This window comes from Myotis daubentonii, chromosome 14 (assembly GCF_963259705.1).
Source record: "Myotis daubentonii chromosome 14, mMyoDau2.1, whole genome shotgun sequence".
Lineage (NCBI taxonomy): Eukaryota > Metazoa > Chordata > Mammalia > Chiroptera > Vespertilionidae > Myotis > Myotis daubentonii.
Window position 1 is genome coordinate 9147066 of NC_081853.1, and position 27498 is coordinate 9174563.

The window sequence follows — 27498 nt, forward strand, 5'->3', positions numbered from 1 at the left end:
TAAATTGCATGTCCTTCGTAGCAAGCTACTTATACATGTTAAAGAATATTTAAGATGAAAAGGCACCGAGACAGCATCCAGCATGGTGGGCTGAGGGACATGTATGCCATAACTACACTTTTCATTCTCTTTTCTGCATCCATCAGCTGCCTGATGACATTCACAGGTATGACAATCTCCCAGGCTTGTGATCAGTTTCTGAGGAAATTGCAACAACAAAAAATGTTCTGTGGAAATATAGAACTGCAGTTATTAATAATTGTCACAACCATGAGTGGATCCTCAGCCATGGCATACATAAGCTAGGCTGTGAGTCATGAGCAATCCACATATTCAACCCATATTTATTAAGGCCTACTATGTGCAGACACTGTTCAAGGCTTTGAGGATAATTTTTTTTTTTTTTTGAAACTGACAAAAATTCTGTCCTCTCCTCCTTCAAATGGAGCTTACAACCTAGGGCTCCACAGGGTGCCAGACCATTTAACAACATAAACAAGTAACATGTATAATGACCGAAGACAGCTAAGCTCTGGGCATCAACTTCCCCAAAGGCAGTGTGAGGGGCACGGCAGACCCTTTCACGAGGAAACAGCCATTTGACTGCTGGAAATTATTTTTTAAAAAACAGGGTTTCTAAAAATTGTCCCAAGGTTATGTAGCTAATGGGGAAACATCTATTCAAGAAGACCTACTAAATCTTGGTAACAGAGCCGATGGCATGTGAGCATACCACTCATCTTCCCCCTCCCTCCTACACAGATCGGTGTGATGGAAACTCTACTCTGGGAGTATGCAGCCAGGAAGACGGGCTCCTGCTCTCCCGGCTCTCAGTCTTGGGCTATGGTTTCACCTAGGGAGGGGCCCCCTCAAAGACCGGCAACGCCCTGCCCCTGCATAGGAGCCCTGCTTTAGTCAGATCAGACTGTGGAGTAATTTATTGTTGGAAACAATAGAACAATCAGATGGCAATTAGTGGCGGCTAACTTCTGGGTGTTAGCAATAAAGATAGACCAGCCAAGTGAGTGCTCAGGGAAGCTGTGCCTGCCCTCTGAGGAGCAGGCAGAGCTGCACACTGCTGGGCAAACAGACCTCACTCAGCTTGTCTAGCCATCTATTAAACAAACAAGCAAACAGGACGTTCCAGGAAAGGGAGGGGGACCCCTATTCAGAATTAATGCTGTAATACATTATCCAGAATGTTCAGTTTTCAACAAACTATCCTGAGTCATGCAAAGAAACAAAGAGTGTGACCCACACACAGGGGAAAAAGTAGGCAAAAGAAATGGCCTGTGAGGGTGCCTACATGTCAGATTTGCCAAAGACTTCAACGCAGCTAGTATACATTCAAAGCACTGTAAGAAACTGTCTAAAGTATTTGAGGAAAGCATGATGACAATATCTCATTAGATAGAGGAGATCAATAAAAGAAAAATTATTTTTTTTAAAATTATTGAAAGTGAAATTTTTGCAGTAAAATTTAATAACGGAAATGGAAAATTCACTAGAGAATCTGAACAATAGATTTCATCTGGATGGAGAAAGAATCTGCAAACGTGAAGGTAGATCAATTATGCAATCTGGAGAATGGGAAGAAAAAGGAAAAAAGAATGAGAAATGTGGGGTGTCATTAAGCATACCAACATATGCATAATGGGGCCAGCTAAAGGAGAAGAGACAGAAAAAAGAGCAGAAAAAAGTATCTGAAGAAATAATGGTAGAAACTTTCCAAGTCTCATGAAAAATGTTAGTCTATACTCCAAGTAAGTAAACTGAGACACACCACAGGCAAAATGTTGAAAGACAAAGAGAAAATCTTTAAAGCACTAAGAGAGAACAAATCATCACATATAATCCGGTAGGAATAACAGCTGATTATTCAGTCTTGGCAAAGAATTTGGTAGTTCCTTAAAATGTTAAACAGAGTTTCCATATGACCCAACAATTCCATTCCTATCATTATATCCAGGAAAAATAAAAACATTCATCCTCACAAAAATCTGTACACAAATGTCCATGGCAGCATTATTGATGATAGTCAAAAAGTAGAAACAACCCAAATGGCCATCAGTTGATGAATGGATGAATAACAAGTATATAGATGCAATGGAATATTATTCAGCAATAAAAAAGAATGACACTGTATAAGCTGCAACATGAATGAACCTTGAAAATATTACACAAAGTGAAAGAAACCAGTTGTAAAAAAAAATCACATAGTATATGATTCCATTTACATGAAGTGTTGTGAATGGGCACATTTATAGAGACAAAAAGTACATGTGTTCGCCTAGGGCTGGAAACATTGGGGCAAATGGGGATTGATTACTGAGGGGTTTCTTTGGGGTTGGTGAAAGTGTTCTAAAATGATATCCTATATAATAAAAGCCCAGCGACTGAAAGGCGGAACGACAAGAACAACTGGTAGACCAGTCACTATGACGCGCACTGACCACCAGGGGGAGGACACTCAATGCAGGAGCTGCCCCCTGGTGGTCAGTGCGCTCCCACAGTGGGAGTGTTGCTGGTCTGACCAGGATGAGAGGTGCTCCCACAGCGGGCTGATCCCCACAGGCCACACACACCCCACAGTGCCCAAATCCTGTACACCAGGCCTCTAGTTGTGATAATAATTGCCCAACTCTATAAACATACTAAAACCTACTTAACCGTACACTTTAATTGGATGAACTGTATGATATGTAAGGAGTTCTAAAGAGAAAAATATAGTAGTGACAATTTTGGCAATATTAGGAAGGTGGAAGGGAGGACAATCTCAGGGCAGGAAGGCTGTAGGTGACATTTTGAAGACTTGAAAAGGTGACAGAGTAAACTATGCTACCATCTGCATGAGGAATATTTCAGAGGGAAGAGAAGTGCAAAGACCTGGAGGCAGGCAGGTGCCTGGTGTGTTTGGGGACCAGTGTTCCAGGGCCAGCGGGGCAGAGAGTAGCAGCGGAGGTGTGGGGGGCATAGATTTCAACGGCCTTCCTCAGAGATGAGCAGCACTGGGGGACGTGGGACAGAAGCATGACAGGCGCTCATGTTGGTTTTCAGAGAACCACTCGGTGCAGTTACCAGGTGGAGCCGAGCTGACGTGGCTGTCATCGCCACCCAGCAGAGGTGGCGGTGGCCTGGAGCAGGGTGAGAACAATGCAGGTGGTGGGAGATGTCAGATTCTGCATATATTTTGAAGGCAGAGCCAACAGGACTGAACGAGGTTAAAAAATGTTCAGTATTAATGGTCAGATAATAAGTTAGGCTTCGCAGGCCACGCAGCCTCTGTTGCAACTACTCAGCTCTGCTCTTGAAGCATAAATATAGACAGTGCTTGATGAATGGGCACAATTGTGTCCCAACAAAGCTGTATTTGCAAAAACCCGAAGCAGACCGGATTTGGCCAGTGGGATGTGGTTTGCCAGCTCCAAGATTAGATATTGGGGGCCAGAGAAAGAAAAGAGTAAAGAGTGACTTGAAGATGCTAGTTCCTAGCCACTGGAGAGACGGAGTTGCCATTAACCGAAAGAGTGAGTCCTGCAGAGGGAGCGGGTGTGTGATCTGGACTTAATAAATTTGAGAAGCCTTTTTGACATCGAAATGTAGACATGACAGAGGCAGGGAGATATGGAAGCCTTGAGTTCATGGAAAAAGCCCGGCCTGGAGTCATCAGCACAGAGGTGCTATTTAAAACCCTAGACCAGATCAAAGAAGCAAATGGAGAGGAAAGTAGAGGTCCCAGGACTGAGCCCCAAGTTTAGCTGTCAGGGAGATGAGGGTGAACCAGCAAAAGCACCTCCTGGAAGCTGGGAAAGTATTTCAGAGAAGTTCCCTCTACCCTTCCCTTTCCTACTCACAAATCATGTTGGAATACAAATGAGCAGAGCCATGTTCTTACAGGAATAATTCTGAATTCCATCTAACTTCTAGATAAGAAAAATCATTGTCAAACTTTTTAAAAAGTATATATCTTATTGATTTTTTACAGAGAGGAAGGGAGAGGGATAGAGAGTTAGAAACATCGATGAGAGAGAAACATCGATCAGCTGCCTACTGCACACTCCCTACTGGGGATGTGCCCTCAACCAAGGTACAAGCCCTTAACCGGAATCGAACCTGGGACCCTTGATTCCGCAGGCCGACACTCTAGCCACTGAGCCAAACCAGTTAGGGCTCATTGTCAAACTTTTTATTCATCTGACAGGTGTTCATTAGCTGTCAGGTCTCCAAGCACTGTGCTGGGTGCTTGGAATAGAATGGTGAGCCAAAAAGGCACAGGTCCTGCTCTCAGAAAGCATATGGCGCGAAGAGAGCGATGTTAACCGCATAGTCATTGGCACATACCCGCTAACCGAGGCTGTAGAACTGTGAAACAGGACGAGATGTCTGAAGACAGCGGAAGCATGAGTTTAGTACAAAGGCCTGATCTCATTGGAGGACCAGGGACTCTTCTGCATTTTTCTCTGTTTTTAATGATGTCATTTCCTGTACACCGCACCCTGATGGGGATACACCTAGTTTTTGAAAGGCTGAGTGAGAACCTTTGAACTAGAGGGAGAAATATGGACTTTGTAATCAGAGGCAGGACCAAGTCTCAGCTGTGGGTCCTGGGGCCGTTCTTGTATTCTCTGTGACCCGTGTCCTCACCTGTACAGTACGGAGTAATAAAAGCCACGGGTTCTGATTATTGTGAGGCCTAAAGGAGAGGAAATGTACAACACACCTGGGATAGAGGTTCTTCCCATTCCTGGAGAAAAACAGTATGTCAGTGTGTACGTCTGTGACTTTTTTCTTCCAGGATAATTTTCCCAAGACAGGTATTTGCTGCCAGTGTGCGATTTTATGAGGCCAGAAGCTTTTTTGTCTTTTTCCAGGGCATCTCCCCCTTGTCAGCATCTCTCCCGAGAGGAGCGTGTAGGAGGTGGCGTGCCAGCATTAGGAAGTGCTGGGAGACCAGAGCATGCCTATGCGATGCCTGCTTTTTCTCCGGTCCTTTCCAGAGAGAAAATGCAGTGTTTTCTTCAGCTGTTTAATGAAGATTAGTAGTTCCCCAAAGCTGTTATAAGTGCAGCTTTCATTATCTCAAACAAAAGTAATGTTTGCTAGCACATCGTGTCAATTTCAACAATATTTTCGTGGAAATGTGCAGTGGTAAGCATGTTTAAATCCTTGGTGCAGCTTTTAATCTTTTCTAGGGACGGAGCAAAATCTCCAGCAGTCTTTCATTTTGACTTGCCCAGTTTAGCTGGCTCATATTTCTCCTTTAAATTAATGTAATTAAAAGAAGATAACAGGCTGTGTTAAAATTTTGTGCATTAGATTGGGTATTGGGGTCGAGAATAATGAAAATGCATGAAATGTGGCTGATTCCTAAGATGGTAGAAAACAGGAAAGGAAGGCCTCTTTTCTGGATTTAAAGCATGCCAGATCATTTTTCACAAGATATGGAAATGTGCCCGTGGCCTGAAAAGCATTTTTGTTCATGGAATCTTAAACAAATGGACGAGAAAGAAGAGGTCTGCGAGGGAGTTTGGAGGGGGGGGGTCAGCCTTATGTTTATCACGAACAATTTCTGGTTGCACCTCTCCTCCTTTCTCCCTCTTTGAAAACCAAGTGGGGAGAACAGTAACACCTCCAATCTGCTGGGTACTGTACTCCTATCACTCCGCTCGTCTGACCTTACCCACACCTGTGATAGACAGACACCTTCATTTTTTGGTGGAGAGACCAAGTCTCAGGGAAGGGGGTGGCCGTTATTACCAGGGCCATGAGGCTAGCAGATAGTAGATCCAGATCTGAATTTAGGTCCTTGTGTTGGGCTCCTCCTCTGGCAAGACCCTGCTTGTGTTGGGGGCAGATTATTATAAATCTGAGTTGGGGAAGTGGCTAGAAACCACTGAGGAGGCCCTCGTCTGAGCACTTACGTCTTTCCTCGGCGGGCAGCTCCGCTTCTCAGATGCCTTGTTCACCTCACCTGCATGCAGCAGCATTGCAGTCTCATCCTCTGCATGGTTATGTGGGTGGGTGTTGTTTGTTAATTTTAAAGGTTGCTAAAAGTCTGGAATGTTTCTCCCTCTAAGGACAAAACAGATGCAGTTTTGACTTTCAGGATTCATTTAGGACGATCCTTACTTCCTTTATGGTAAGCATCCCTTTGCTTTAAGATATTAAGGGTTTAGTAGATTGTGCTGATTTTTTAAAAAATGAATGTATGTAACAAATATAAAAATTGCCGGCTGGAGACATTACCAAGGTTCCTCATAGTTTGCTCTTCTCCTTTTCCTGGGCATATACTTCCCTGTCCCCTTGCAGGTAGATGAGGTCATGGGACTAGTTTGACCAACAAAGTGATATCATTCACCTTCAAGGTGAAACACCTAAAAACTCCAGTTCTCGCTTCTTCTGTTGCCGTAGCCTGGGAATTATGTGTTAAGATCACAGACACATAAGAAAGGAGCAGGCTAGGTCCCTGAGTCACTGCTGGGAATGGAGGTGCTAGAAGAGACTCTGACCTCCAGCCAAGTTTGTATGAGTGGGAAATCAGTTTTTCTTGTGTTAGATCCCTGATATCTATGATTATTTACTACTGCATAATAGCCTAGCCTAGCCCAACTTACTTAACAATTCTTTGTCAGCCTCCTCTCCCTCATTTAAAAACTTTTACTGGGTTTTGAAATTTAGATGTCTGAGAACCACACTTGAGTAGGTTACTTAAAACTATATAATCTCTCTCCCTCTCTCTCTCTCTCTCTCTCTCTCTCTCTCTCTCTCTCTCTATATATATATATATATATATATATATATATATTTGTATAGAATTTCTGCATTAATTAATAAATAATAATACAAGAATAAACTTTGTGCTTCACATACTCACAACTGTAAAACTACTTTTTCCAACCAATATATATTTGTGTGTGTGTGTATAATTTTTAAGAACTATTTTCTCTCTCTGTCTCATTATATATAGAGACAATATGGTTCTTTAAAATTATATGTCATTATAATACACACACACAATAACACATACTTTTTTTAATAAAATAAACAAGTGAATTTATGACTTTTATTAGATGTGTGACTTGAGACTTTGGTAACATCCCTCATGGGAATTAGTATTTTACAATAGCAGGATCAGAAGGTACTGGTCTGAACCAGCTAGGACTAGTGCCCTCTTTATCTTCTTATTTATTTTCTGTTAATCCTCACCCAAGGATATTTTTTGCATTGATTTTTTTAAACTGAAAGGGAGCGGGAGAGACAGAGAGAGAGAAACACCAATGTGAGAGAGACATATCAATTGGTTGCCTCCGACAGGTGCCCCAACCGGGGCCAGGGATTGAGCCTGCAACAGAGGTACATGCCCTTAATCGGAATCGAACTCAAAACCCTTCAGTCCGCTGTCCTACTCTCTAACCACTGAGAAAACTGGCTGGGTCTATCTTTATCTTTTTAAAGTGTTTATAAGACCAAGACATTACCATGGCTCTAAGTGACCCAGGCCAGTCCTATCATCTCAGTATTCAAACGTCTTCCGAAGGTTCTAGGAAATCCCTCTGTAGTTCATTTAAAATCAATTCCTTTTTATTTTAAAGCTATGGAAATAGAGATTAAAAATTGTTCCATGCCGGCCTAGAGGGTGTGGTTCAGAGGTTGAGTGTCATCCCATGCACCAGAAGGTTTGATCCCTGGGCAGGGTACATGCCCAGGTTGCAGGCTCGATTCCCAATAGGGGGTGTGCAGGGGGCAGCTAATCGATGTTTTTCTCTCTCTCTGCCTCTCCCTTCCTCTCTCTGAAATCAGTAAACACTTTTTGTTTTTAAATTGTTCCCATGCCTGTCCTCATTGAAAGCCACAGTCCTGGTCGTCACACATCCTTGTCTTCTGTGAAGTAACCAGCAGTAATCAGTCCTGTCCCCTTAATCCTCTAACAAGATTTTGACTAATGCCGGCGAGGCGGGAGAGATGATTTGATTTTCCCGCACGTGTGGAGCGGCGCTTAGTCATGACCTGCCCGTGTCGCGCTGGCGCGGTGCCCACGCAGACGAGCCTTTTCATTCTGCATTTGTGGGAACACTGTTTTTCATATTCGTGTTCTTTCTCCTGCGTGCAATGCCCTCTCTAGCAACTGCAGTTTGGCCTTGGCTATTTAGGCAGTCTTTTCACTTTATGGTTTCTGGATCATTTCTGGATATTTTCTCATATGAAAATAAATTAGTTTTGGCCATCCACCTGACTCAAATTAGACTTTTCTTGACTTCTGATCACCTCAACCACAATCAGTCTTGTCCTCCTTGTCCCTGTTCCTAAATACTATAAGTAGTTATGGTCATTTATGCAAACACCTAATTATCCTATTTAAATAGAAAGTTCTGCAGGTTGGCAGTTGCATCCTTGCCTCCCAACAAAGTGTCCTGCATGCCACAGATGCCCATTCAATGCCAAGTGTCTCCTGTGTATTGCCTGTTCTCCCCCACCCTCTACCCCAGAAGTTTGCTGTCACGAATGTGGAAGCTCATCTGTTTTTTGTAAAAACAGTGTGAGTTTTGTCCCTGTTTAACAGATCTCTGAAATTTCCAAAGTAGGTATTGCCTCACCTTGTCTGACACCTGACAGCATATTTTCCAAAAATCCATCCTGAATGGTCTCCAGGATGAAAATAATTATCACCAGGAATGATCGATCCATGGCTTGTGTTAGTTCAGTGATCTGTGAGGACGATGCTGGGATCCCCAGCCCGCCCTGCCCCCCACCCCCACCCCCAAGGGCGGTCACAGAGAACAGGCCCTCAGAAGGCCTTCAGCAGCTTGCTTTGCGCCATCCCCCTCCTGCCTGTAATTAGACCTTTGAGAACCCTGCACCGGCGCTATCATAACACGAGTCGCTCTCTCCTCTAGTTGCTTGCTGAATTGTCTTCCCCTCCCATTCCCAAGCTCTGTTAAGGCAGGGCCCATCTTTGTGTTGGTCACCGTGATGTCCACCAGGCCTGACACAGTCACTGACAAACCTTAGGAGTTCACGAATGGAAACACGGGCGAGTGGACGAGGCACCCACGCTTCCCAGACATAGCCCTCCTGTCCGCAGTGCAGCTGCAGAGCAGGAGGCCCGGTGCCGTTGGTCATTCTCGCTGCTGCTTTCCCGTTTCAGGGCAGTCCAAGTGCTTCTGATGTTTCCCGTAGGAAGAGCCGGCAGCAGCTCGTCCACATGAGGTGGGCTTTCGAGCTGTGCCCTGGGAATGGGGGTGATCCTGCAGACTTCAGGTACCCACTTCCTTCCCGCCTTTTGCACTGAGTCTAGTGACTTAGCTGGTTAGTGCCAAAAGTTCCCAGGAAAGCGCTGTCACTTCCACCACCTCTATTGAATGTCTGCTGTGTGCTCCGCTCATGCGAAGTGCTTCACATTCATTCTCATTTGATCCTCAAACAGCCCTGCAAGGGTACGCACTGTGGTTCCTGCTTTTGCCGAAGAGAGCCAGATCGCAGAGTTAGCAAGTGTCCGAGCCGGGGTCTGTCCCCAGGCAATCCGCAGATCCCATGTCATAGTATCACCTCTTATGAAGTTGAGAGTCATGTGTCCTACCTGTTCCAGACGAAGATTAATCGGTCACTTTGTGTGCCAGCTTTCCTCTTTATTGCTTCACTGTCAAACACTGTGAATTGCTGCTCATAATTCTTCTATGATCACACTGATCAGGAGGTCAGAGGGCAGTGGGCGCAGATGGAGAAACTGGAGCATAGAAAGTTGAGGTGATCTGTCCATGGCCACACCGGGGTCAGATGTCACTGCTTCCCCTCAGCCACTGGTGGCTTCACACTGTTGCATTTGGTGTTCTACTTCTTGACAGGCATTGAGGTCTGGGGGCACTGCCCGCTTCCCCACATGCTCTGGTCTGTGTGCCGGAGACTTAAGGCAGAGTTTTACTCCTTCAATTGCACTCTGTTTCTGCTGGTGAAGTTATTCCAGGTCCTGTGATTTCCACCACGAAAGGTCTGTGAACTGGAGAGAATCATCTGAAAGAAGCAATTAAGCATTATTAACACAATTACCTCTAACAAAAGACCATTTAACTTCCCCACATCCAACAAAAAATTCATTTGCAGCATCGGGAGCTCCAGCTGGAAGGGCTGAGCACAGCCCAGCGCCTCATTCAGGTGGAGGAGTGTCGGCTCCTGCGCTGGCCGCTTCCTCCTCAGGGCCACTGTGTGCCTAGTGGGACACACCTCCCTCCCAGACCCCCGCCCTCCTCCCTCCCCCTAAGGAACCCACCCCCACCTGCTTATCACAGGCACAGGGCCCAGACTATTGGCTTGTGCTAGCCTCTCACCTGGCCCAGGGTACCACATCGGCAGCATTGAAAGAACAATTGATTTTAAACTATGAAAGGTGACCATGGCAATACTTAGAGGGTAGAAACAGTGGCCATCCTAGTGGAAGGAAAGCCTTGGTCAGTTTTTCTGAATTCGTTCATAATGTCAAAAATGACTTATGTATTATGTGGCATTGTGTCCATCCTCACCACAGTTCCCTTCAGTGTTTTCACTAAAACATGAGCTCCGGGAGAGCAAGCACTGTGCATAGCACAGAGTAGGTGCCCAGAAAATATTTATTGAATGAAGGATGGTACAGACGAAGAGATTGGAGACCCCAAACTTATCTGAGGTCACATTACTAGCAAAAAACTAAACCAAGATTTGAACCCAGGGCTGCCTAACTCTGTGGAGTTCTTTCTCCGTGATTGCTCGGATAGGCCGCTTTGTTGGTGCAGAGAAATGGAGATGGGAGACACAAAGGTGTTTAACAAGGGACAAAGCTCCAGCCGGAAGTCCAGGAAATGTGGGTTCTAGCCCATCCTTGCTGAAATCCCAGTGAGACCTCGGAAAAGGCCCTTCTCCGCGCAAAGCCTCAGCTTCCAAATCTGTAAAATGGAGAGAAGGAAGCAGTGCTGGTGAGGCCCTAAATGTCCTCAAATGCCCGGCAGATGTATGCTTTGTCATCTCCCATGCTCACTCCGAGCTGGGGTCAGCGGTGGGGAGAGGGGGTGACTGATTCACCACCCAAGCAGGCTGAGGGAAGTAGCCCAGTGCGTTTTATTTCGGGAATGCAGCATCCTCTCAAGCTAACCAGCACCCTGAAGTGAAAGTTGAAGAGAAAAGAAAGTAGAGGCATTTGAAGGCTTAACAGCTTTTGGGGTGGGGGTCGGGGGAGAGCTGCTTTCACACCTGGGTTGGTGCAGCGCGTAATCCGAAGCAGGCGCTCGCGGTGATAACTGCCCAGATCTGATACCCTGCAGATCAGAGCCCCACTTTCAAAAGAAAAAGAAAAACCAGACGCATCTTTAAAGCCGCCCTTCTTGTGTGTGACACTTTTGTACGCCATTGGAGGATGCATATCCAGGGCCTCTGCGTCCAGCAGGGCTTTCTTCTGTCTCCCTGGCTTGGGGATTATTGATTTGGAAGGCAGGGCTAATTTACATGTAAATAAATCTCAGCGCTGGGCAGCGGGGACAGGATGTCCAGATGCCGGGACTGGCTTGCTGACGTCACGGCCTCATTAGCATGCGGAGGATGCGAGCACTGCAACAGCGACTTCGCTGGCACCTCCAGCAGCTCCGCCGCCGCCGGTTATTATTTTTTGGCCGAGCCGCACATTTCCTGGTTCCGCGTCCTGAGCTCTGCGACCAGCTGACTGGGTGCCCGGGGCTGGCTCAGGATCAGCTGGTGACGCGCGGGCTGGGGTCTGAGACTTCCTGCAGGACTGACGGCTGCGAGGTTCTCAGGGAGGCGGTGGGAGCCGCGGTCGGATCCTCGGGAGGGGAGGGGAGGGGAGAAGTCACACTCGCCCCTGCCTGGCGGCGCCCCAGCAGGATCCGGGCAGCGGTGCTGTTTGCCGCGAGTGGGTGCTGAGATGCCGAGCAGCTCGCTCCTGCCCGCTGCCGGCTCCAGGAAGGGTCCAGATTTGCAGAAGGGTTTCTAGAAGAAGATGCGTTGGCTGCCTGCGGTCCTGCTTGCATTCCTGGAAGCCAGGCTCGGGACGAAAGTGAACTGGGGCAACTGACCAGCTCAGAGGGTCTGGCAGAAGCTCCCGAGAGTGGGCATTTCGTCTTCCTTGGAGGTAGGTAAGGAATTTGCTCTAAATCACACATGGCACGGCAGTGTTTTTTGACGAGGATGAGAGCGCTAGGTCTGGAGGCTTGGTACTGGGGGAGGACATGAGGCCTCCATTATCTTAGCGAGGTGGCATGTTGAGTGGCCCCGTGCTCGGCACATTTTGCCTTTCCTGTGCTCAGTAGAAAGCTCAATTGTAAAGTGACATGTCACAGCTATAGGGCTAAGTCCCCTTGCGTTAAAGCAGCATCTCTCTAACAGAAGTGCAGTTGTCTTTCTAAAAATAACAAAAATAATAATAGACGGGGAGAGGGCTTAAAAAACCGAACACCTGGGACAGTGCACAGTAGTCATTTCAGCTCCGAAGTCAGCAACCATCCGAGGAGCCGGGGAAGGAGGACTTGGCTGAGACCAGGTAAAGCCATGACGCTCCAGCTGTTTGGGGTTAATTTTAGCCGGAGCGTTCCGATGAGAATGGTGACATAGCTCCGGAACATGACTGCACAGCCCGGCGAGACACATGACTCAGTGTGTTCTCCACACTGGGTTTCTCGCAGGAGTGAGGTCTCCGCTCTCTTGGTTTCCTGAAAACCAATCATGGCATCACTAAGCTGCCGAGGAGGTCTTGCGATGAATACAGGTGTTTAATCCCATGATTGTTATGGGGTCTTAGAATATGCTCAGGTCCAGCAGGACTTTTATGAACCGTAAATGATCTAGGCCGGGCCAAATCACGCCAGGGAAGTGTCTGTGCCAGAAGCGATGCCATCCACCGGGTCAAGCGCGGCTCTTGGGGAACCTGGGCACAAGGACTGTTTCCCCAGCGAGAGTTCTGCCTCGAGTCAGTGCATCCATGACCCCAGCCGGGGAGGGCTCCAGCGTGCCGTGCACACACAGTCACGGACTGCCGTGTACCAGAGCTGCGCGTGCCAGGCTGCAGTTTGCTTGGCTTGGACATCTTTTCCTTGAACATCTTTTCCCGGAGAGTGTTTTAAACCATCTCAGTGAGACCTACAGTAAATGAAGCAGCCCGGCCTCCTCCCAGGCCGCCCCGGCTGCTCTGCTCCTGCTGCCTCGGGGCCCCCTGGCTGCTGATGGCTGACACTGAGGGGTCAAGATGAGTGTTCCCATGGGCTCCAGAGGAAGTCACAACTTTGACGGAATTGCCATATTTTGAAAATTTGGATTTTAATCCCTCCTTGACTGCTTGTAAAGATTTTGCCTTTCTATCAAACCTTTCCTCCCACCCCCGGGAATTCTTTTTTTTTTTTATGTGAAAATTTAAACACATTGGATCCATTAAACATCGTTGTCTGTAAACAGTCGTGGGGCAGCCAGAAATTGTAAAATAGCATAGTTTTAAATGGCAGGGTTGTAAAGGTTCACCATGCAGTATGTGTGTTGGGGGGGGGGGGCCGAGGGGTGTGTAGAAATAAAGGAAGACGCATAGATGGAAGCTTAGGGATTGGGAGGGGAACTTAGAGGTTAGCAGGATGGGATGATGGTTTTAAGCGCTCAGAATGGATGCAGAAAGCACTAAAGACACTGAGAGTTTCATATCTGAGCACAAATTCCTGTCTGTATGATCGGAGAGCAATGGAACCTCTAGGCAATGTGATAGGTATAAGGATTGAGTGAGGTGACATAGGAAAAGCGCCTAGGACAGTGCGAGCCACATAGTAAATGCTCAGTAAACGTTAGCTATTATTGTTGTTGCCATTGTTACCTTTTTAGCATTGTGATAATACTGTTACTAAAAACAAAATAGTCCACTGAAAAGGCACTATGTTCACATCCATTTGTCTGCAAAAAGGTCTTGCTAGCAAAGAAGGTGCCATCTCCAGTCTCTGTCATGTCCATTCCCACTCAAGGGAGCTTTGCACCCTGTTGATTGATAGAATAAAGCCTATTATTCGGGGCTACTGTATTTTGCAGAATTAAAAGTGACCGGATGGTAAAACGAAAAGCATTTAACTCAGGCACCCTTAAGGAAGCCCTCCTGTCTGGACAGCTGACAAGTCACACGTCGAAAGCTGCAGGATCCAAATCGAGGCACTTCTGGATTTCTGTTTGCATTTCCCTTCTGTTCAGACTTTGCATGTGAGAGGCGGTTCTGTCCTTCCTTTGCAGTGTAGACACTTAGCGTGTTCTTCTCCATCCAGGGAGGCCTTTGACTATGTGCTGCACCTGCTGGTTGGCTCCTCGGAATGGATGCCCCATGTGGGTGACTTCCGTTCCTGGGTCAACTCTTCAGGGAAAGGAGCAGGCCTCCCTGCCCCCTGCCCATGACCCAGTCCTCTGCTCTGATTTTGTCCCCTGGCACGATATCTCTTTGCCACATCCGTGCCCTTCCTCCTCTGTCACGAGCACACGTGAGTCACATGATTTGATGGCTGTTTCTTCCTTTCCTGCCAGCATCTTCGTTTTGAAGTTAGGTGAAATGGAACTTCGATGCAGGGGTGGGTCTGAAGGACAAACTAAATGTGAAGTAAAGGAGCCGGAGGAGTCTAGCTTAGAGTTCTTTCTCGGGAAATTCAGACTTGGTCATTTTGGGTTGCCATTGGTTTTCAGTAAAGTTGTGTTTTGCGTGGGGAACGGTATTTTACGTTGACAGTAGCCCACCGCCCTTGTGTCCCGGTTGTACCTGTGATCGCCTCTCTGGACTTTGGTTTCTTCATGTGAAAACTGGGAACGAATCCCCTGGACTCGCGGTGCCTCCAAGGTGTTGGCTTATTTCCTCCCGGTGCTGAGGACCTTCCTGTTCCCATGAACACCAGGGGGCAGCGGTTATGATGCTCATTTTTACAGGAAACCGAAGGCCAGGGAGGGAGCACAAACATGACTTAGCCTAAATGACACAGCTGGTGACAAATCTCTACCCACCAACTACGCATTGACTGTGAAGGCCGAGTGGGCAGGGCTCAACGCCACCCCTCTGCCCCGCCACCCCTCTGCCCCGCCACCCCTCTGCCCCGCCACCCCTCTGCCCTGCCACCCCTCCCCACTGCCTTGAATTAGCAGAAACCTCGGTCTTCAGAAGCCCCAAGCCATGGTCTGCTCTCTTCTCTGCTGTTTTCAGATACAGAAGGGTCAAAATGCTCTGTCTCTCAGACAGGAATTCTGCGTGGCATTTGGGTGAAGACCCACTGAAGCTTTTCCCTCTCCTCTCCTTCCGGTTTATAACCAGTAGCTGCTCGTGACTGTGAATGGTCACAAACTAAGAAGTTGGGGGGCGAGGCAGTGACTGAATCTGTTTCCCTCATTGTGTGTGTGTGTGTGTGTGTGTGTGTGTGTGTGTGTGTGTGTGTGTAAATGAAGCAAAGAAGAAAACGTTGCAGTAAGATCACACTGAGCTTCCAGCAGCACAAATCTCCAGAATCTCCACTGGGGACCGGGCCAGTTGAGGTTGGAGACCTGGTTTTCTTTTTCCTCTGGCCTGTTGTTGGAGCGGTTCTTTGTTTGGAGTCTGAAACCCGAAGGCTTGCTTGTTCTGTTATTTCCCTGGGGACAAGGGAGAGGAGAAAAGAAGCAAGGAGAGCCAGAGAAAGAGAGATTGGCTGGAGGAGCTGGAGGAGGGGAGAGGGAGGCCGAATGAAGAAGCAGCTGGGAGACTATCGGAGCCATCTCCGACCCCGGGGAGGGCAGCGCTGAAGCAGACAAGAGCCTCTCTCTGCTCCTGCTGAAATTCCTCTCCCGCCCCACCTGTCCTGCAGACCTCCGGTGCAGCCATTCGGATCCTAGACCCTACTCGCGGCTGCACACAGGGTGTCTTCCCCCAGGGTACCACGGACCATTTTAAAAAGTGCATGCATTAAAAAAGGCCCATTTTCCAGTACAGCATGAGCCTGCCTTTCCTTGATGGGTGGCTACACCCATTTGGCTGTCGGGTCTGTAAACATCAAGCTGGCTGAACCAAGGCCTCGGTTTCTCTGAGAGCTGACTCAGAAGAGGAGCAGCAACACTGGGGGCAGAAGGTCCAGGGACCCGGTCACAGTGGGCAGGGAGGGTGGTGGGAAGGCAGGGCTGGCCTGTCGGAGAGCGCTTCCAGAGTCAGCCCCTAGAGCGGCGGGGTGAGCCTGTGGGAGGAAGAAGCAATAATGATCTCCTGCTTCTGGTCCTGCATCCGAGCTGCTGCATGGAAACCGCCCTGGGGCCCAGGAGGGTCAGGCACCATTGCCCCTGGGGTGGCACAGAGATGGGGTGACCAGTGGTCACCTTGAGTTGCCTCCACCCCTCTGGCACTGGGAGTGCCTTGGGCCCAGCCCCGCACCCGCCCCCCACCCCCTTGGCTCCTTTAAATCCAACCTTGCAAGTATTACCCAGCCCCATCCAGGGTTAAAAGTAACCGGGACAGGAATTCTCAGCATTTCGTTCCAGTTGGGCAGGATGCCATTTTTCCAGCTCTTTTCTTGGCATCCATTCATCAGTTGTGCGTCCTCAGAGATGCTTGTTCATGAAAATTCCAGGACTCAGCTGAAAACAGCCCTGCTTTCTGTGTTTGCCGGGTCGGCTGGCTTTCAGGGCAGCTGTTCGTATATATAGAAGTGTGTATTTTGGGTGTCTCCGTGTCTGTAGATAGTCTGTGCGTTAGTGCTTATGTAAATGTATAGAAGAAATAATAACTTGCAGATTGAGCACCTACTGTGTGCTAGCTGACGTGAAAGCTGGAGAAACCAAGACTCCTAGAAGTTAAGTGAGATGGCCATAGTTACACAGACAGTAAGAGTGAGGCTGGGGTTCAAATCTAGCATAACCGCAGTCCCAAGCCTGAACGTCCACCACTCTAGGCCTCCTTACGCTTTTCGCTATACAGACAGTCCTCGGGTTACGGCAGACTCAGTGTGCATCGTTTCATGGTTAGGTCGCCATCTCCCATTCATTTATAAAAAAAAAGTTCCGTCATTTCGACATATGTACATATGTGCTTTATGTTTTTTATTACTTATTTACCACAAGTAAAAGCCAGGAATTATCTTTCTTTTAATTTTTTTTACTGTTTCACTTCATTATTGCTGCGTATGTGCTCCATGTGAGTGACGTAGGTACTTGTGTAGGTGGGCTCCGACTTACGGTGAAAATCACGTTATGTCGCGCCGTAGGAACGGATCTCCGACGTAACCCCAGGACCTACTGTAATATCCTCTGTGAATGCTTTTCCTTCTATGGATCCCTCATTTGAGAAAGACCTCATTATTTAGCTGCTGGATTGAAATCCCTTTGGCTGGTCTTTTGGTAAAATTGGAAACATCCAAGGGAATATGTCGGTCATAAAAAGATCATATGGCTTCTTCACCCACCGCTTGGAGTGTGGCTTTTGGAATGAAAGGGTGAGGTTGGTTGGAGAGTCAGTAAGACACGCCGAGTTGAGGATGAGAAGCCACAGACCAGCGCGAGCAGCCCTTCGTTGGACGCAAGGGCACATGGGACGTTCTGCTGGGCCGAGGTGTGGCCATGGGCACCAGCCGGAGTCTAGAGACAGGGGCCGAGCTTGTTGGCTCTTAATCTCTACTTCCAGGCATATCAGGTTCCAACCAGAATTCTTGGTTCTCCTGTCTGAGCCTCAGCTCTTTCTTCCCTAAAATAAAAGCCTTGAATCAAATGAACTGTTAAGTTCTCATCCGGCACTGCCCTTGGTATGTGCGAACTTGAAGAATGAAGGCAGCCCTGTCGGTGAAGGTGTGTGATTTGCATGTTGCGCTGTTCTTGGGTGGACAACTAGAAGGTCAGGTTTTATATCAGGACCTGCCCTCTCTGTGTTGACTGTGTTGGAATCTGAGAAGCAGGAACCCTCTAGAGCAGCGGTTGCCAACCTTTCAGACCTCACGGACTACCAATGGTCCACGGACCACCGGTTGGTGACCGCTGCTCTAGAGCATGACCTGAAGCTTCCTGAAGAAACATTGACCTTTGGATGTTTCAGAGGCGTGAGGAGGGGAGACGATCCCTCGGTGTGTTGGTGCTGCCATTGCGCTGAGAAGCCCTCCGGGCTGCACTGTGTCTGCACGCATTCTGCAGAGTGCTGGCGACCCGGGCTTCTCCGGGTAATGGCACACCTGGGGGAGACGCTGAGATGCAGATGCTGATGTTTGACAAGCTCCTTGGTGATACTGATGCTGACCTTTCTCAGCCACCTTCACAATCGGAATAAACTGTTCCACAGGAAAGAGAATGCCACTCCGCTCAGAGGGCCCGGGTTCTCGTCCCAGTGTTAGCATTTCTTACTTGAGTAAACCTCAGAGAAATCACTTAGTTGCTCTGTGACTCCGTTTCTCCTTCTGAAAATAATACAAATAATTAATAACTGACATTTACCGACAGCTTACACTGTGATAGGCAGAGTGCTCCCTGTTTTATGTCCTGTATCTTATTCACTCCTCGTGATAACCTTATGATACCATCTGCTCATCAGAAACCAAGCAAAGGGGTTAAATGACTTGCCCCAGGTCACAAAGCTGGTAAGTGACCAAGCTGAATTTGAATTCATCCCATGTAGCTCTGGAGCCTTCACAACTTACAGAGACAATAGATGTGAAGGATCTTGGCACTTATGTGTGTGTGTATTGCACACACATCCATATATTCGCTTATATGATATATGATGCGCTTATACATAATTTGGACCACCTGAGATTATAAGAAATAACTGTTTGCTAAATGAGATTTTTCACTAAAAATGCTTTGGTTTGTGTAAATTCAAATCAAATGCTTTGTGAAGCTTTGAAGAACACAGGTGTGCTTGCTCTGTTGGCTGGGATAGTTCAACAAGGGGGAAATGTTAGCTCAGAGGAATGTTTAGAAGAATGGGAAGTTATGGTTAACCGAGTTTCTGGTTATTTATAATGAAAGCCCATTAGTTTTCAATCTTTTTTTTTTGTAAATTTGGACGATATATCTGATCACTTTTCTGCCTTAATAGAAAGAACAGGGTTACCCAACTGAGAGTATCTTATAATTCCAGATATGACAGCCATGTACATAATGACCCTGAACCTGACTTCCCAGTGAACCTGCCTTGTGAGTGGAAGTCAAAAGTGGTTGATCATGAGCATCATGTTGGTCTGGTATCTCCCACCTCACTGGACAGCAGCCTGTGACCTCGCAGGATCAACAGATGCCTGCTTTCCTCCCTTACTACTCCTTGTTATTCTCCCAGAAGCTTCTACATAGATGGTAGGGAAGACCTTCTTCAGGGGGGAGAATTATTCTTACTTGAATGTTTAGAATGTTTTAACTCCATTCTTGGGAATGTCAGGACCATGGTATTAATAAGGCGAAGATCGGCACCTGCATTGCCAGGTCCTGTCCAGTGCAGACCTCACTAATGACCACCACACTCTTCCTATCAAGACCCAACACCACCTCAGAATCCTTCTCGACACAACACTCCAGGCAGCCTCTCCCATCAGCTAGAGCTGACCCGGGAGGTTTAACCTGTATGCCATGTCTGCCCTTGCAAACTCCCTGGAAGTGGGTTCTCTTTTCAGCTAGTAAATATTTATCAAACGCCTGAGAATTGCATAGGCATGCTGAAAAGAAGTTCTACTTCCCACTTATTCTTCCTCCCCAAAGTGGATGACCTGAAGACTTATTGAAAGTTTTAGCTGACTTTTCGTTTAATTAAGGTTGTCATTGATTTTTTTTCTTTCTCTGGGATATACGTCCTGTTGTTCTGGTTAATATGGTTACTATTCTTGAGGCTCCTGTCGCTTTTCCTTTCCTGTGGTTATGCAGCATCCCTGCTCTGAGGCTCCCAGAGGTGTACCCCTTCACAATGAACTGTTTCCGGTAGGCATCCTCTGGGCCAGCGGCCGCCAACCTTTTGGACCTCACGGACCACCAGTGATCCGTGGACCACCGGTTGGCAACCACTTGCCCTGGGCAATTCAGCCATTCATTGGCTGGGTGGTCAGTGCAGAGGGGGTGGCTGCTCTTGGCTCAGCAGCTGCAGCTTCCCTGACAGCTTATCCGTCAAGATTCAGGAGGTCATTTAAATTACTACTTGCATTTTGAGTTCACATCTCAGAAATCGCTTAGAATGCCTGTCAAGACTAGGAGCTTGCCATTGGGTTGGAGCAATGTACACTCCACCCCAGCCCACTGCCCTCCCATGCTTCCTGTGCAGTTGGGCCACTTTGAGACACCTGCCTTGTAGGAAGCACAGTGAAAACACAAAGCAAAGAAGTCAGTGTTGCTCTCTCGGCAACAGGAGCGTGGGCCTGGCTAGAGTGGCTTCTGAAAGGTGAACAGGTGCAAAGCAACCTAATCACTGGGCTTGATTCAGTCAGATGAGCTTGAACTTGTCTTTCCTTCACGTTGTCAGTTTGGCTGCCTACACATCAATGTGGCTTGCCCTGGCTATGCATAAAAATTGTTCTAAACCCTGTGCCATTGAATTGCTAAGATTCGGCATCCTCAATGGTAACTCTGATATCTAATGTGCTCTTTTGAGTTTTTAAAAGAACATTGCAGAGCGTGAGAAATAGAACAGCAGTAAGATACCAGGCACTGAATCTGGCGCTATGGGGAAGACGAGAGAAGACCTTTTACACTTACCCACTTCTCTGAACCAGGTGGTTTTAACTTGGAATCCAAGAGTATCAAAGGTCCAGAGAAGGAAGACTGATGAACTTTTTGAAATCAAATGCTAAATTTCCTGTGGCTGTGTGTATGTTCATTTCTTTAAGGGTGAGGGCCCAAGCTTTCATCAGATTCTTAAAGACATGAAATCACCCAAAAGGTTAAGAACTACTAGAGTGGCTGGAGCAGCAGTTCTCAACCTGTGGGTCACGACCCCTTTGGCGGTCGAACGACCCTTTCACAGGGATTGCCTAAGACCATCCTGCATATCAGATATTTACATTACGATTCATAACAGTAGCAACATTACAGTTATGAAGTAGCAACGAAAATAATTTTATGGTTGGGTCACAACATGAGGAACTGTATTTAAAGGGCCAGAAGGTTGAGAATCACCTGAGAATCTTTTTAAAATCCTCATTTCTGGGCCTCATCCTCCGGAAATTCTGTTTCTTTGTGATGGGGCGAGGCCACAACATTAGTAACAAAGAATTTCCGGAGGATGAGGCCCAGAAATCAGGATTTTAAAAAGATTCCCAGGTGATTCTAAGGTGCAGCCAAGGTTGAGAACTACTGCCCTAGATAGATGCAAGGTAAGCTCCTTGACCTCACAGAAGTTACATTACAGCGGGGAAAACGTACCGGACACATCAACAAGTAAGATCGTTTGTGATAGTGAAAAATGTTCAGAGAACAAATGTAAGGATAATAGAATAGATAGTGAATGAGGAGGGGATGTGGGCTATCTTTTACAGGGGCCTTGCTGGAGGGACCTTTGAGTGATGACTGAGTAACGAAAACTAGCCGGGTCACAAAGAGCAGAGGGGAAGATACTTGGGGCAGAGGAACAGCTCCTGCAAAGCACCTAAGGGAGCAATGACCTTGGCAAGTTCAGAACACAAAGGAAAGGTCAGTGAGGCTGAAGCATGGGAGACAAGAAGGGCAGGGGGACAAAATGCAGGGGAGAGAGAGGAAGGGGCCAGACTCCGTCAGATCTGGTGGGCCAGGGTCAAGGAACGTGTACTTCATTTGAATTGCAGGGGCATGCCCGTGCACATTTGAAACAAGATTGTTGAGTGTTACCACAATTGTTGAAAAAACAAACAGCTGGTGGAAAATAGGTCCTAGAAGAGCAGGGTGGAAAGCAGGGAATTAGAAGTAGCTGCTGCCATGGCCCAGGCAGGAGGCAGCGGTGCAATGGACTAGGGGAGTAAAGATAATGGAAATGGTGAGACTTACCCCATGCACAAGAGTCTGGGCTGGGGGCGTTCACTGTTCCAACTAACCGAGCGTGTGAGGGCATTGCTACATCCAAACAGACTTTGTGGAAGCAGACCCTTCTAGGGGGCAAACATCCTTCAGCCATCGCCTTGTCAAATCTGAACGTAACAAATTTTAAATGATTTCAAAACCTTACTCCTGTAGACCACGCACAGTCAGTTCACCAAGGGCTTCATTCCAACAGCACATGGAACCAGGAAGTGCCATTTCTCTGTGTCCTCCCCTCTGTTCCTCGCGATGCAGAAGGAGGAGGCTAGTGCTGCCTCGTAACAAAACTGCCAAATCCTCTCCAGAGACCCAGCGTGAAGAAGGGAAGCCAGCATCTTGCCTTTGTGCCTGTCCCTGCCGTGAGCCGCCCTGAGAGACTTGTTTTTTCCCTTGGACTTGACAGCAGCCAGGTCTCTCCTGAAAGCAAGTCTTTCCCTGTCGGTCTAACTCGGTCTGAATCAATCGAGAGGCTCGCCGCCAGCATCAGTGTTTGGTCAGCGCACAGAGTCTCAATGCCCTTGTTTCCCAAGTCCGCTGGGGTGAGCTTGAGCCTTTGGCCTCCTTCGCAGAGGAACACGGATTTCTGGGAAGCTTTGCCTTGAGCCCTCAGCACGGACAGTTTTGAAGGGTGTGACCATTGCCAGATGCCCCACAAGCCGAGCCCCTGAGGGATGCTCTTGCCAGCTGGCCCCCGTCCACCCCAGAGATGGCTGGATCTCAGTGGTTCTCTGTGTATGGGGCTGGCCCAGTGCCTCTGGATGAAAGGCGGCCTAATATAAACTGAAAATGTTATTAATAAGCAGCCACTTAAGAATCTCCTACGACTTGCCAGTGATCTGGGGGCCTCTCTGTGAACAGAGAGAGAGGCACAACTTGCTTTACGTGGATTCAGGGACCAGCGCAGCCAGTCGGAAGGGGCCTCAGAAAGGCGTTCAGCTGTTTGGCGAAGAGCGCTGGGGCGAGCAGATTTGGGTTTGCGTTTCGTTTTATCATCTGGCTGCGAGAGCTTGGGTAAATTCCAGGAACTCTGTAAGCCTTGGTTTTCCCATCTGTAAAATGAGGAAGGTAATCATTTCTATCTCGGGCTGCGTTTTGAGGATTAAATAAAGAATATGTGGAAAGTGCTTAGCATCGAGGCCACCGATCCCTCAGAAATGTTTTCTTCCAAAGAAAATTGGGAAAATCATACCCTAGAAGTGGAACCAAACTGACATTACTTCCCATGTCTTGGGGGGAAACCCTGTCGATGTGAAACTGTAGACACTCCAGTACAAGCCCAGCCCGCGGCCCTCGGGGCTTCACCGGCGCCCTCCAGCTATACGATGGCAGCGACCATCTCGCTCTTTTGGCAGTTCAAAGACTTGCCTGGATTAAAAGTGTGTGGTAAGCGCTAAAGTGCTTAATTAGTCCCAGGGTCATTCATTTAATAGCCAACCTGTCAATCTAACTGTATCTTGGTAAGAAAAGAAGGTTACTTGTATAACCTTGAAATATTGAAAGCATGGTAATGGTTTAGTAATATTTTGCTAAGGATGGTAATTAAATCACTTTGCTCAGCCTAGCACACCTTTAATATATACTAGGTGTTTCATAAAGACATAAAAATGACTTGTTCATCACCTATTTAAATCTGTCTCCATTCTAACTAGAATACAGTACTAAGGCCTAGATCAACCTCTGGAGAGCAAGCACCATGACGACTTTTACTTACCTGTTTGTTTGACTTTCTATCCCTACACATAGCATGCGGCCCGGCCAGCATCATCAGGTGTCACTGTGCCAAGCATGCTGCCTGTATTAAGTTATTTAATTCTAACAGCAACTCAATGAAGTAGCAGAGTTAGGATTCGAACCCAAGTCACAGTGCCTCCAGAATCGAAGGTTGCACTATTTAGACTGCCGTCAAGTACTTAGGGGATATTTAAGATCTCAGATCTTATCTACATGAGGTTAGCCAACTTCTGCCACAGGCAAGTAGAGACTGTCAGCAGATGGCATGGAAGAGAAAGAGAGAAAGGCAAACGAAGATTGGTTGTGGCATCTCCCAGTTCTTGCCTTGCAGTTTGGAGGTGGGGGTGTTAGTCATTTTCTCAGCAGGGCCTGTCTGCAAAGGAGGAGCTCTAGGAACTGGCTATGCTGTGTCTAGTGAAGCAAAGACGAACATGCTGTAAAGTCACGGGGAGCCTGTGGGCACAGTGAAGTGGAGGAACCTACCCACGAGGGGTGACCGCCACTCATCCACCTGGCTTTTTTCTGAGCAGAGCAGTGGGTCTGCCAGCAGCTAAGGCAATCGGAGCTTCTCTAGATACGCACAGCCTTGGGTAGAAACGCAGTGGGGCAGGTAGCAGTGTTGCTATGGAGACACCATCAGTGGCCATGCTCGTCTGCTTTGCAGGCTCCCTGTCTGCTCCTCACCATCTGAACTAGCTAGCTGGCGTCTGCTGGGCAGATTCCTCCCTGGCTGTGAACACGTTTTCAGTAAAGGAAACCTCCTTCCCATGGATTGCATGTGTCAGTCTCCAGCTGCCATCTTGTCACCGTCTAAGACTCCTCTCAATATCTTTTTTTTTTTAAATATATTTTTATTGACTTCAGAGAGGAAGGGAGAGGGAGAGAGATTGAAACATCAATGATGACAGAGAATCATTGATCAGCTGTCTCCTGCACACCCCCTACTGGAGATCGAGCCCGCAACCCGGGTATGTGCCCTCGACCAGAATCAAACCTGGGACCCTTCAGTCCGCAGGCCGATGCTCTGTCCACTGAGCCAAACTGGCTAGGGCTCCTCTCAGTACCTTGATGACTCCATGTTCTCTCCTACGTCCACGCCTTTACTTACCTGTCGGAAATGCCCCTTTCTTCTCTTTTTGCCTAGTCACCTTCAGGTGCAGCTTCCTCAGGCAGGCCTCCCTTCTATGCATAGGGTCTCCCTGGAGCAGAGTGCTTGGTTTCCTATCCGTCATCGACCCAACAACAAAGTCTAAGTACTTTTCACTTTTGTTTGTTTTAAAATATTTTGAAAAATCACAGTGATATGAAGGACGTAAAAGAATAATATAATGAGTTTCCGTGCACCCTTTTAGATTTCTCCATTGTTCACATTTTGCCACATTTGTGCTTCTCTCTCTCCTCCTCCTCCTCTCTCCCCCTGCTACCCCTCATCCATACATTATTATTATTATTGCCGAGCCATCTGGAAATAGGTTGCAGATACCATGCTGCACCTGTATATATATTTCAGCATCTGTGTCCTCAGAACAGGGACATTCTCTTTGACATCCCCACAAGTACTCTTCACTTTGAAAGGTATGGTCTAGCTGTGGCTGTATCTTTGTGTCCCAGTGAGACAGGGACTCCTTGCTGTTTTTTATTTGTTTGTTGGTTTGTTTTAATTCTTTGCAACGCCTATCAGAATGCATAGTACATAGTAGATGCTCAGGGAATTACTGTTTAATAAGTAAAGCGCCTGCAGCGAATATTTTTGGCATTCCCTTCTTCCCCCTTGGCACTCACCATTCCAGAGTACTTGACCCATGGTTCCTGCCGCAGTAGGAACTGCAGCTTTTTGTTGAGCCGACCTGTGTTGTGTGTGGAGTAGGCCAGGGGGCCCCAGGAGTGGTCCTCACCCGTGACTGTAGGGAATGGTGCATAAGTACCCCTGCGACCTTGACTCTCCAGTGGCACTCTCTCTGAGGACTGTCCGTGCCATCCTATACCTCCTCAACTGAACTGAGTGACAGCTGAGCAAAGCTCTGGCCTGCTCGTCACCTTGCTGCATGTTGGCATCCTGCCCTCCCCTGCTCCCCTTCTCCAATTCCCTGCAGGACTCTGGGGATTACCCTCAGACTTCATTCTGCTCACATGCCTTTCGAGGATCCGACTCTGGGGAAACCCAATCTAAGTCATTGCCCATGTTGCTGAGACATCATACCTGTACATCACAGTGTGGTGAGAGATGTCCAAAGTAGGAAAAGTCACCCAGGAGGCTTATTTTAAGAAAGAATGTGTGTCCACTACTAAAAAATTACAAGATAATCCATCTAAAGTAGGACACTATTTCTTAATTGAAGAGTGAGCTGACGTATGAATTAAGAGAGGAAACAACTGCCACTGAGAATGGCCCTCTCTGAGCCTTGGCAGCGCCGGGAGAGAGAAGCTCCTCGTGGCACAGATGGCCAGAACCGCGGGGCCCGGGCGAGGGCAGGCAGCGGGACAGGGCAGGCAGCAGGGTTTTGGCTCCCAGCACACACCAGCCTCGTACCCAGCTGGCCCTGTCATGGTCTCCGCCCTTTAGCCTCCGTGTTTATTAGGAAACCATTTTTCCTTTCTCACAGAGATAGAAATCTTGCTTCCTGACATGGCAGGTGTCAAGGTTAATGCCTGGGTCCCTCATTCAGACGGAGTGTTTGCCAGAAAGGGAGGAAAACAAAATATTGTGGCTCGGTGAGGGAGTTATGGAGCCAGTAAGGCTGCAGGTAGCAGAATATGTTGATGTCTGGGTATCAAGAAGAGGGATGTAGGAATTCCCAGGAGAAGGGAATTCAGGAGAATGGAAGAACTTTCCTACGCCCACTAAGATGGCACCAGTGGCTCAGCCAGTTCGGTCACTGTCATCAATGCAGACACTGATGGGAGAGGGGAGGACACACACCACCTCCTGAGAGTGACTCATGCCATACTCTTCCCACCTCAGAGCCTTTGTACTTGCCTCCCCTGTGCTTTATGCCTGATATCTTCATACAGTGCCTGGCACACAGTAGGTGCTCAACCACTGTTGTCTGCTTGGATAGTTGGTTGATAGGTTGAATGTATCAATAGATATGGATGGGTGGGTGGATATGGATGGATGGATGGATGATGAATGGATGGATATTGTTGAATATGGATGGAGGGACGGATGGAAAGATGCACAGAAGAAAGGAAGGAAGGAAGATTTGGCCACACTACTTAAAACAAGGTGGTAAACACAGCACTAGTCTGGAGTCAGAAGTCATAGGTTCTAATTTGTATTACTCTAGTCAGGTGGCTTATGAGTTCATAACCCAAATTGTTAAATCTGTGAAATGGAAAAAAACGCCAACTTTCCAGGACCGGTGGGAATGAATAAATGAGATAAACTATGTAAAAATAATATGACTATTATAAACCCTCCATAAATGTAAGCAATGATGTTAATAGTACAAACACAGCCACGGTGCTCAGCCTGCCCTGCCCTCCTTCAGTGCCAAAGCGCATGTTGGAATGAGAGGCGAGAGGCAGGGCCCTGGAGGCCTCACTTGTGTGGAGCCCTTGCTCCTTTGGGGCAGGCTGTCACCTTTTGGAGCACCCTCATTTCATTGCAGGCCACCCCTCACACATATTTTTAAAATATGTCTTTATTGATTTTTAGAGAGAGGGGAAGGGAGAGGGAAAGAGAGATAGAAGCTTTGATGAGAGAGAAACACCATCGATCGCCTCCTGCACGCCCCCTACCGGGGATTGAGCCAGCAAGCTGGGCATGTGCCCTTACTGGGATCAAACCAGAGACCTCTTGGTTTGTTGTGGCAGAAT

At 47.6% G+C, this 27498-nt stretch overlaps 1 protein-coding gene across 3 annotated transcripts in view; it reads left to right on the forward strand.

Moving 5' to 3' along the window:
- Positions 1–27498, forward strand: part of PRICKLE2 (prickle planar cell polarity protein 2) — a 327112-nt gene that overhangs the window by 196366 nt on the left and 103248 nt on the right. The window contains exon 1 of one of the 3 annotated variants that reach the window (XM_059663058.1): positions 11621–12109. The exons of the other annotated variants lie outside the window; for them this stretch is intronic. The gene's annotated coding sequence lies outside the window, so the exon portion shown is untranslated. Of the gene's footprint in view, positions 1–11620; positions 12110–27498 lie in introns of those variants that run through there. 3 annotated transcript variants of the gene reach the window in all.